This window comes from Palaemon carinicauda, chromosome 26, assembly GCF_036898095.1.
Source record: "Palaemon carinicauda isolate YSFRI2023 chromosome 26, ASM3689809v2, whole genome shotgun sequence".
NCBI lineage: Eukaryota > Metazoa > Arthropoda > Malacostraca > Decapoda > Palaemonidae > Palaemon > Palaemon carinicauda.
Genome location: NC_090750.1, coordinates 30,273,653 through 30,284,046, shown reverse-complemented (window position 1 = coordinate 30,284,046; position 10,394 = coordinate 30,273,653). Strand labels below are relative to the sequence as shown.

Below are 10,394 nucleotides of genomic sequence, written 5' to 3'. Positions count from 1 at the left end.
AATAACAGTGGATGTATTACGTATGGCTTCTGTATGTATTATGATTTTGTTATGAATCCCATCAGCAACCAAAATTTTATGCAGTTAAAAAATCTGGGAGCGGAAGAAACAGCCTGTGCGAATGTATTGGGATTGTGCAGAGGTTGGGCAATTGATTCCAGCATGAATCACGAATACCATGTATGTTTGGCAAATGCCTACCAATTTTGTATGCAATTTAGTCACAATTCATCCCCAAGGTGGGTGGAACCAGGCCTTTAGAGTTTATATTTCCTTCTATCCAAGGGATTCTGCAACCGAGAGACGGGGGAGTCTGAACATAATGTCATCGTACAAGAAGACTTTTTACTGTATTGATGAAGTTTAGAAATATTTTTTTACAGTGTTACTTCATTCCTACATGGGATTTACCAATGATTGGAAGTTTCTGTGTAAGCAGATATCTTTTTCTGTTTGAAAAACAAAGGAATGTTAATCCTTGTAATGTTTTTGGCATGAATATACAGTATCATATAATTTTTAAAGGTTTGTTCAGAAAATCCTTAAGGTCGACAAAACTGTTTCATCTTAAGTATTTGTGTGGATTATTTCATGAAATTGTTTTGGAAAAGCTATTACAGTAGGCAATAATTTTTGTAAGATTTTTATGTCTGAATAGAAAATGTCAAAGGTAAGTTCTAACTTGATTTTAAATCCGCAGGGAAGTGGGTCCAATTTGGAAGTCGCATTGCAATATTGTCCAAATCCAAAATGTAAGTTTGAAATCTATTCTCTTACTGCTCCATTAGTCAACAAGCTGAGGCACGATATTAGGAGACACATTACCAAATACTATGATGTAAGTTCTAAGGTATTTTTTTTTTTATATAGAATATAGTTAGAGTTATACATGAATGTGTTTGTACTTTCATATGTCTTGTGTTGTGTTACTAACATAATACAGGTGTACCTCGGGTTACATTGTTTCGACTTGAGTTAGTTTCGATTATACGTCATTTGTCAAAAATAATAGATGGAAAAATAGAAATAAAGTTGAAGCCATTTTATTCAACTTTACGTCAGTCTGCTACAGATATTGAAGTGATAATATCACTAGAAAAGTATTAAAAGTAAATAAATCATGTTACTGTACAATAGATAAAAATCAAAGTGTATAAAATCATATTGAAATATGTACTGTTACAGTATATGTTAATAGTATACATCAAAGATCTTAGAGAACGAAGTATGAAAACATCTGTGACTGTATTGTTGTTGGCATCTTATTCAACAGTCTTTAAGAGCTAAAGGCGTTTTCTATGGTACTTCCAAGAAACATGAAGTTTAAAAAGTTAATTGTGCTTTTTTAAAGGGATTTTGACGTAGGAAAAATCTATTTTTGGGTGAGATAGCCATGTCGTCCTGATGGAAGCATTTATGTATTCCACTTTTCTATTCAAAGTCCATTTTAACAATCAACAAGTATTTACTTCTTTTTATTTTTGGTTGAGGTAAGCCAATCTCAAGACTTTATCAAGAATATGCACACGTACAAATAACAACAAATGTCATCTCTATAATTTCTTAACTCACTGAATACAAATGCCTAATGGAAATTACATCAGCATTAATTTGTTGTAGAGTATCTTAGTTTTCATAGAAATGCCTAATGGAGATAACATTGGCATCAATTTGTTATAGAATATCATAGTTTTCATACATTTCATTTATAGCTATTATTATTAGTTGTTATTCTCTCTCTCTCTCTCTCTCTCTCTCTCTCTCTCTCTCTCTCTCTCTCTCTCTCTCTCTCTCTCTCTCTCTCGTAAATCAGATTAAACAAAATCTTTGTTCCTTAAAATGTGTCGGTTAAATACTACACAAAATAAATTTAAACTTTGCTTAAATCTATGTTTATCCATAGGCTGGGCTTGAAACATGTCACTTGATTTCATCAGCTTTACCCAACAACATAATGTATATTTACTGAAAGAAATTTGAAATCAAGTTTTCCATGTTACCTTACCTTTGTTTGATAATTTTGTTATTATGCTATTGTCAATAATATTCAAGGCGTATTTTAACAACAACAGTTACCAATTGTTTTATATTGGATTTGTTTGCCAGCTATGATTTTGCTCTCTTCCATGTTATCCTTGAAGAATAGAGGAGCACAGCTCAAGGAATTCTCTACTAGTTTCCTATTAAATGTTCATCAAACAACAACAGTCAAAGTCAGCTGGTGACATACGCAATGTAAACAAACAAATTGAGTGTAAATATTGATAAATTTAACAAATTCGTTTACCTTATATACTGGTAGTTGTCAACTTACGACTGTTCGACTTTACTACCAATTTTTTATTGCGATGACTAGTATGTCGGAAATGGTACACTAATAGGATAAATATTTCCATGGAAATGATTGATTATCTTGTATAAAAATAAACTGATTTCTTTCGGCAAGTTAGTATTTTCTTTTACTGGTAATTTACAGTATCCATTTTCGGTAAAAAATACATCAAGAACCGTTTTAATATCTGTCGCGTTCATATTATATGCCTGGTGACATCATATTACTGGCGGAAAGTGAGCAGGTAATATAGTGATATCCTTCCTATACCCTAACGATTAGTATTAGTATTCCCATTAACGAAATATCAAGTAACGGTACAAAGTATTTTGTTGGTCTGTATCGATTATTATGAGTACTACTTACCGTAACTTTGACTGTATGCTAGTTTTATTTCATATCTGATAATAGATCGATATTTATCTAATGAAAGTGCACTAATAGGACAAATATTTGCTTAGAAATACATCGTCTTCTGCATTATAATAATGAAATACTTATTTCGTTACTTGCAAGAAAAAAGAAAAGGGTATGACATATTTTGCAAGTCATTCGTTATCGAGTTCACGTCACTTGTCCTGTGACTTCATATTTCTGGCGAAGGCGTGCTGGCAAACAGAATGATTTCCTTTTTGTGTGATACCGAGTAGTCTTATTCCCATCATCAAAACATCAAGTAACGATATCAAGTGTTTCATTGGTCTGTATCAGTTGTTATTAGAATAGTACTGCTTACCGTAAATTCAAGAAAATGTCTGATGGCGTCATATTTCAGGCAGAATCCAATGATTCCCTTGTAATGTGTTACCAAGTAATATTAGTTATTATTCCCATAATTGAAACTTTGAGTAATGATATAGAAATTTCTAATAATGTCTAGAGAAATATGAAGATTTAACGGTGAATTGAAAAACAAAAGAGAGAGTGTCACTCACTCACTCACTTGCTCACTTGCTCACTCACTTGCTCTGACTGACTAATTGACTATATAGAAACTGCTATACTATAACTTATTGGTGCTGATGTAATATTCATTATGGAGGTATTTTGAATAACTTAAAGAAGCTTATACAGTATAAACATCACTCCATATTATTCGCACTGTATGTACGCATAATTACAACACGGTAGTGTGACCTTGAGATCGGCTGACCGCTACCAAAAGTAAATTTAATGGTTGATTATTGAAATGCTCTTAAAATTTATAAATAAAATACAAATATGCTCTAATAAACCACAATTAGACACAATAATGTCCAGTGAAATATGAAGGCTTAATAGTGAACTTAAAATGAATTACTGTATGGAGCTTTAAAAATGAACTATCACTATGCACGCACAGAGAGAGAGAGAGAACGTATTTGTATGGTAACTAATAATAATGGCTGTAAACGACCTGTACAAAAACTGCAATATCCTGTAACATATTGGTGCTGGTGTAATATTCATCATGAAAATATTTCGAATGAATTAAGAAATTATATACAGTAATTAATACGCCTTATTCGTATGTGCGCAATCTCTTGATAGGTAGAGGAAACTTCAGACCAGCTGATCACAACCAAAGGTAGAAAAGAAATAAAGTTGGTAATTGTTGATTGGTAAAATGTTTCCGAAATTGAAAAATAGAATACGATAATGCTTTAATAGAACATATGCTATCATATGAAACAAAAAAATGAAATAATGGTATACTGTACTATACAGTAAGAAAATATGGATAAAATGTCTTTGATGATTGCAGAATAATGAAGTAGCTTAATAATTCTACGGAAACTTAATTTTCAATATTAATCTTACCCGTTGATCATGTAGCTGCAGCTCTGCTGCCCGACAGAAAAAACCTACGGGCGGAATACGCCAGCGATCGCTATACAGGTGGGGGTGTACATCAACAGCGCCATCTGTCGAGTAGGTACTCAAGTACTTCTTGTCAACACAGAACCAATTTTCTCTCTGTCGTGCCACCGGCAAGACCTACTTGATACGCTGTTGTTTTCTGGAGTTGATTTTCACGTTATTTGGTGAAGTATTCTCTCTAGTTATTAGCTTTCGCTGTGCAGAAGTTATCCTCAATACTTTCTCACTTTCATTGATTAGATTTTGGATTATTTGTTGACGACTTGGATAGATTTTGGATTTCCCCCCTTTGACTAATTCAAGATGTCTGACCCTACTCAAGTCCCCAAGTACAGGAAGTGTAGCGCTAGGGACTGTTCTAGGCGTCTTCCGAAGGCCTCTATCGATCCGCACACCGTTTGTTCCAATTGTAGGGGTAAAGCCTGTCAAATGGAAGATCGATGTGAGGAATGCGCTGGGCTTTCGGAATTCGATTTTCAAGAATTCCTTGAGTATGCACGTAGGCTAGAGAAGGATAGGATCAGGAGGAGTTCGTCTCGCTCTATTGATTTTTCCTCTCCCCATGCCCCACAACCTAATCCTTCCCCTGTAGTGGTTACACCCGACCCTCCTACTAGCTCTCATCAACCTTCGATGGCGGATATGATGCGTGCCATTCAGGCTCTTGGTGAGAGAGTTGAGTCATTAGCGAATGACCGCAATCAACTCATGGCTGACGTCAGGGAGTTGAAAGGTAAAAGTGCAGTGGGAAGTGAAGTGAGTGTCAGTGCAGTGAAAAGTGTCAGTGTTACGCATGAGGGTGCGTCTGTTCGTGCCTGTCGTCCTCCCAGTCCGGGACCTCTTGCAAGCTCCCAAGCCCAGGGGAGAAGCAATGTCGTACAACCAAAGGGTTCGACAGGCCTTGATCAGCGGACAGACGTTCCCTCCGTGGTTGAGGACGTATCTTGCCGAGATCGTCCCACCCACAAACAGATGAGTGAGCCCATTCATTCCTCGTCTGCGGAAGAGGTTTCTCGACAGAAACGCTGGACCAAGGTCTCACGACCTCTCAAGCGCAAGGTCCCTTCCGAGCGAGTCCAACGGCCCAGGTGTAGCCACTGGGTCAGTTCGGACTCGCCGCAGTCCTCCGAAGACTGCACACCTCCCAAGAGAGGTAGAGTGGTTCCGCAGCAGGCAATCACTCCGTCTGTTGCCGCACCAGCCGCTGTAGACCCTAAGTGGTCTTTGCTGCAGTCTATGCAGACTCAGCTAGCTTCCTTCATGCAGGAGTATCGTGCTGAGAAGGTTGACGCTGCACCCGTTAGCCTACAACCTGCCACGGTTGTGCGCCCAGCTGACACTGCGGCTGCCTGCTCCCACACTCCGGCTGTGAGAGCTCCACCACCTATGCGCAGTCGACCCTGCCAGACGCATGTTGACGTTAGCCGACGTGCGGCACCCTCCGTTGACGTGCGTGAGTTACCGCATCAGCAGGAAGGTGGAGTCAAGCTGCCGTGTTTTGACGCGGTGCGTCAGTCTCCGCAACCCACGGTGGTCCCCACCACGCACCACCACTCCGCTTTGGTTGTTGCCAGCTCTCAGACTGACCAAGAGCGGCATGACGTTGGATCCAGTGCAGCTACGCATGCACCCGTGCTGCCGGATTCAGCCGTTCAGCTTTTATCTCCTCCTTTGCCGCTTCCTCCTCAGCATTCGGATGAAGGAATCTCTGATGACGACGAAGCTGCGCATTTGGACGACCAACACTCCGACATAGATGAACCCAAGACTACGCCTCCCTCCTTAGACTTTAGGAAAGTCCTTGCCCTGTTTAAGGAGTTGTATCCGGACCAGTTTGTGTCTGCAGCTCCACGCTCACCTCCCTCTGAGTTCGCTTTAGGCATGCAGTCAGCAGCTCCTGCCTTTACGAAGCTCGTACTCGCTCGCTCGTCCAAGAGAGCTTTAAGGGTACTGGGAGAGTGGTTGCAGGCCAAGAAGCAACTTGGGAAGACATCCTTCATGTTTCCCCCGGCCAAGCTTGCTTCCAGATCTAGCGTCTGGTATGCCACGGGAGAGGTTCTCGTCTTGGGAGTTCCTGCCTCTGCCCAGGGCGACTTCTCAAGTCTGGTAGACTCTCCCCGCAGACTGGCTATGAGACGCTCCAAGATTTGCTGGACTTCTTCGGACATGGACCATCTTTTGAAGGGAGTTTTCCGTGCGTTCGAGATCTTTAACTTCCTGGACTGGTGTTTGGGAGCGTTGAGCAGGAAGACCTCCCCTTCGGATAAGGATTCTGCCATGCTCATCATGTCCTGCATGGACAAAGCCATACGGGATGGGTCTGGCAAGCTTGTGGCTTCGTTCGTGTCTGGAGTTCTCAAGAAGCGGGATCACCTTTGCTCCTTCTTGTCGGCGGGAGTCACCCCATGTCAGAAGTCAGAACTGATGTTTGCTCCGCTATCGAAGTGTCTCTTTCCTGAAGAGTTGATCAAGGGGATTGCCGCCTCGTTGATCCAGAAAGACACTCATGACCTGGTGGCGTCATCCGCACGTAAAGTCACAGCTTTACCTTCCGTGCCTAGACCTAGGATGGACACACCAGCGTCTAGGTTCATTCCGCCCTTTCGTGGCAGAACCTCCAGCAGAGGAGGTACTCGTGCCGATAGTCAACGTGGCAACAAGAAGAAGGGTTCCAAGTCCTCAAGAGGCAGAGTCTGACTGCCACCTTCTTCAGACAGCAGTGGGAGCCAGGCTCAAGAACTACTGGCAGGCCTGGGAGAACAGGGGTGCAGACGCACAGTCTGTGAAGTTACTCAGAGAGGGGTACAGGATTCCATTCTTGCGCAAGCCCCCTATAGCAATTACTCCCATCGACCTCTCTCCCAGGTACAGAGAGGAGGACAAGAGGCTAGCTTTACAGCAAGAGGTGTCTCTCTTGCTACAAAAGGGAGCGGTAGTCATAGTCCGGGACCATCAATCCCCGGGCTTCTACAACCGTCTCTTCTTAGTGGCGAAGAAGACAGGAGGGTGGAGACCGGTGCTAGACGTCAGTGCTCTAAATGTCTTTGTCACCAAGCAGACGTTCACCATGGAGACGACGAAGTCGGTTCTAGCATCGGTCAGGAAGGAAGACTGGATGGTCTCGTTAGACCTAAAGGACGCGTACTTTCACGTCCCCATCCACCCAGATTCCCAACCTTTTCTAAGGTTCGTTTTTGGGAAGGTGGTATACCAGTTCCAAGCCCTGTGCTTTGGCCTAAGCACGGCACCTCTAGTGTTTACCAAACTGATGAGGAATATTGCCAAATTCCTGCATTTAGCAGACATCAGAGCCTCCCTCTATTTGGACGACTGGCTTTTAAGAGCTGCGTCAAGTCGTCGCTGTCTGGAGAATCTAAAATGGACTCTGGATCTGACCAAGGAATTGGGTCTCCTGGTCAATATGGAAAAGTCCCAACTCGTCCCATCCCAAACTATAGTATATCTAGGTATGGAGATTCAGAGTCAAGCTTTTCGGGCTTTTCCGTCGGCCCCCAGAATCAGTCAAGCCCAAGAATGCATCCAGAGCATGCTGAAGAAGAACCGATGTTCAGTCAGACAGTGGATGAGTCTGATAGGGACGCTTTCATCTCTGGACCAGTTCATCGCGTTAGGGAGACTCCACCTCCGACCCCTTCAGTATCACCTAGCTGCTCACTGGAGAAAGGACATGACGCTAGAAGCGGTCTCAGTTCCTATCTCCGAGAAGATGAAGTCTGCACTGACTTGGTGGAAGAACAACATTCTTCTCAGGGAAGGTCTGCCACTGGCTGTTCAGACCCCCGACCACCTTCTCTTCTCGGACGCATCGGACACGGGCTGGGGTGCGACACTGGACGGTCGGGAATGCTTGGGCACGTGGAATTCGGATCAAAGAGTACTGCACATCAACTGCAAGGAGCTACTGGCAGTTCATCTGGCCTTGAGAAGCTTCAAGTCCCTCCTTCTAGGCAAGGTGGTGGAGGTGAACTCCGACAACACCACAGCCTTGGCGTACATCTCCAAGCAAGGAGGGACTCATTCGATGACGTTGTTCGAGATCGCAAGGGATCTCCTCACCTGGTCAAGAGATCGAAACATATCTCTAGTAACGAGGTTTATTCAAGGCGACATGAATGTCATGGCAGACCGCCTCAGCCGGAAGGGTCAGATCATCCCAACAGAATGGACCCTTCACAAGAATGTTTGCAACAGACTATGGGCCTTGTGGGGTCAGCCCACCATAGATCTGTTCGCTACCTCGATGACCAAGAGGCTCCCAAATTATTGCTCACCGATTCCGGACCCAGCAGCAGTTCACATAGATGCCTTTCTTCTGGATTGGTCCCATCTAGACCTTTATGCGTTCCCCCCGTTCAAGATTGTCAACAAGGTACTGCAGAAGTTCGCCTCTCACGAAGGGACAAGGTTGACGTTGGTTGCTCCCCTCTGGCCCGCGAGAGAATGGTTCACCGAGGTACTGCAATGGCTAGTAGACGTTCCCAGGACTCTTCCTCTAAGAGTGGACCTTCTGCGTCAGCCGCATGTAAAGAAGGTACACCCAAGCCTCCACGCTCTTCGTCTGACTGCCTTCAGACTATCGAAAGACTCTCAAGAGCTAGAGGCTTTTCGAAGGAGGCAGCCAGAGCGATTGCCAGAGCAAGGAGGACATCCACTCTCAAGGTCTACCAGTCAAAATGGGAAGTCTTCCGAAGCTGGTGCAAGGCGAATTCAGTATCCTCAACCAGTACCTCTGTAACTCAGATAGCTGACTTCCTTTTACACCTAAGGAAGGTAAGATCCCTTTCAGCTCCTACAATCAAAGGTTACAGAAGCATGTTGGCAGCAGTCTTCCGCCACAGAGGCTTAGATCTTTCCAACAACAAAGATCTACAGGACCTCCTTAAGTCTTTTGAGACCTCGAAGGAGCGTCGGTTGGCCACACTAGGTTGGAACTTAGACGTGGTTTTAAGGTTCCTGATGTCAGCAAGGTTCGAACCGCTTCAATCAGCCTCTTTTAAAGATCTCACTTTGAAGACTCTTTTCCTCGTCTGCTTAGCAACAGCTAAAAGAGTCAGTGAGATACACGCCTTCAGCAGGAACATAGGATTTACATCTGAAACGGCTACATGTTCCTTACAGCTTGGTTTTTTAGCCAAAAACGAACTCCCTTCTCGTCCTTGGCCCAAATCGTTCGAGATTCCAAGTCTGTCCAGTTTGGTTGGAAACGAACAAGAGAGAGTCCTATGCCCAGTAAGAGCTCTTAAGTACTATTTAAGACGTACGAAGCATTTACGAGGACAATCAGAAGCTTTATGGTGCTCTATTAAGAAACCTTCTTTACCGATGTCGAAGAACGCAGTGTCTTATTACATCAGACTTTTGATTAGAGAAGCTCATTCTCTTCTGAATGAGGAAGACCATGCTTTGCTGAAGGTAAGGACACATGAAGTTAGAGCTGTCGCAACTTCAGTGGCCTTCAAACAAAACAGATCTCTGCAGAGTGTAATGGATGCAACCTATTGGAGAAGCAAGTCAGTGTTCGCATCATTTTACCTTAAAGATGTCCAGTCTCTTTACGAGAACTGCTACACCCTGGGACCATTCGTAGCAGCGAGTGCAGTAGTAGGTGAGGGCTCAACCACTACATTCCCATAATCCCATAACCTTTTTTTTTTTAATCTTTCTCTTGAAATGTTTTTATTGTTGTTTTTGGGTTGTACGGAAGGCTAAGAAGCCTTTCGCATCCTGGTTGATTTGGCGGGTGGTCAAATTCTTTTCTTGAGAAGCGCCTAGATTAGAGGTTGTGATGAGGTCCTTTAGTATGGGTTGCAGCCCTTCATACTTCAGCACCTAGGAGTCGCTTAGCATCCTAAGAGGATCGCGAGGCTCAGTAAGGAAGACGTACTTAAAAAGGCAGAGTAATTGTTCAAGTCGACTTCCTTACCAGGTACTTATTAATTTTATGTTTGTTATTTTGAATAACTGCTAAAATGAAATACGGAATACTTAGCTTCTAATGTTAACATGTATGCTGGTCTCCACCCACCCCCCTGGGTGTGAATCAGCTACATGATCAACGGGTAAGATTAATATTGAAAAATGTTATTTTCATTAGTAAAATAAATTTTTGAATATACTTACCCGGTGATCATGAATTAAAGGACCCACCTTTCCTCCCCAATAGAGACCCAGTGGACCGAGG

General features: G+C 42.9%; 1 long non-coding RNA gene across 1 annotated transcript in view; it reads left to right on the top strand.

Moving 5' to 3' along the window:
- The first annotated feature begins 699 nt into the window (after positions 1 to 699).
- LOC137620137 (uncharacterized) overlaps positions 700 to 10,394 on the top strand; it is a 30,918-nt gene continuing 21,223 nt past the window's right edge. Inside the window, exon 1 of the long non-coding RNA XR_011039989.1 lies at positions 700 to 838. This is a non-coding gene — a long non-coding RNA (uncharacterized lncRNA). The remainder of the gene's footprint in view (positions 839 to 10,394) is intronic.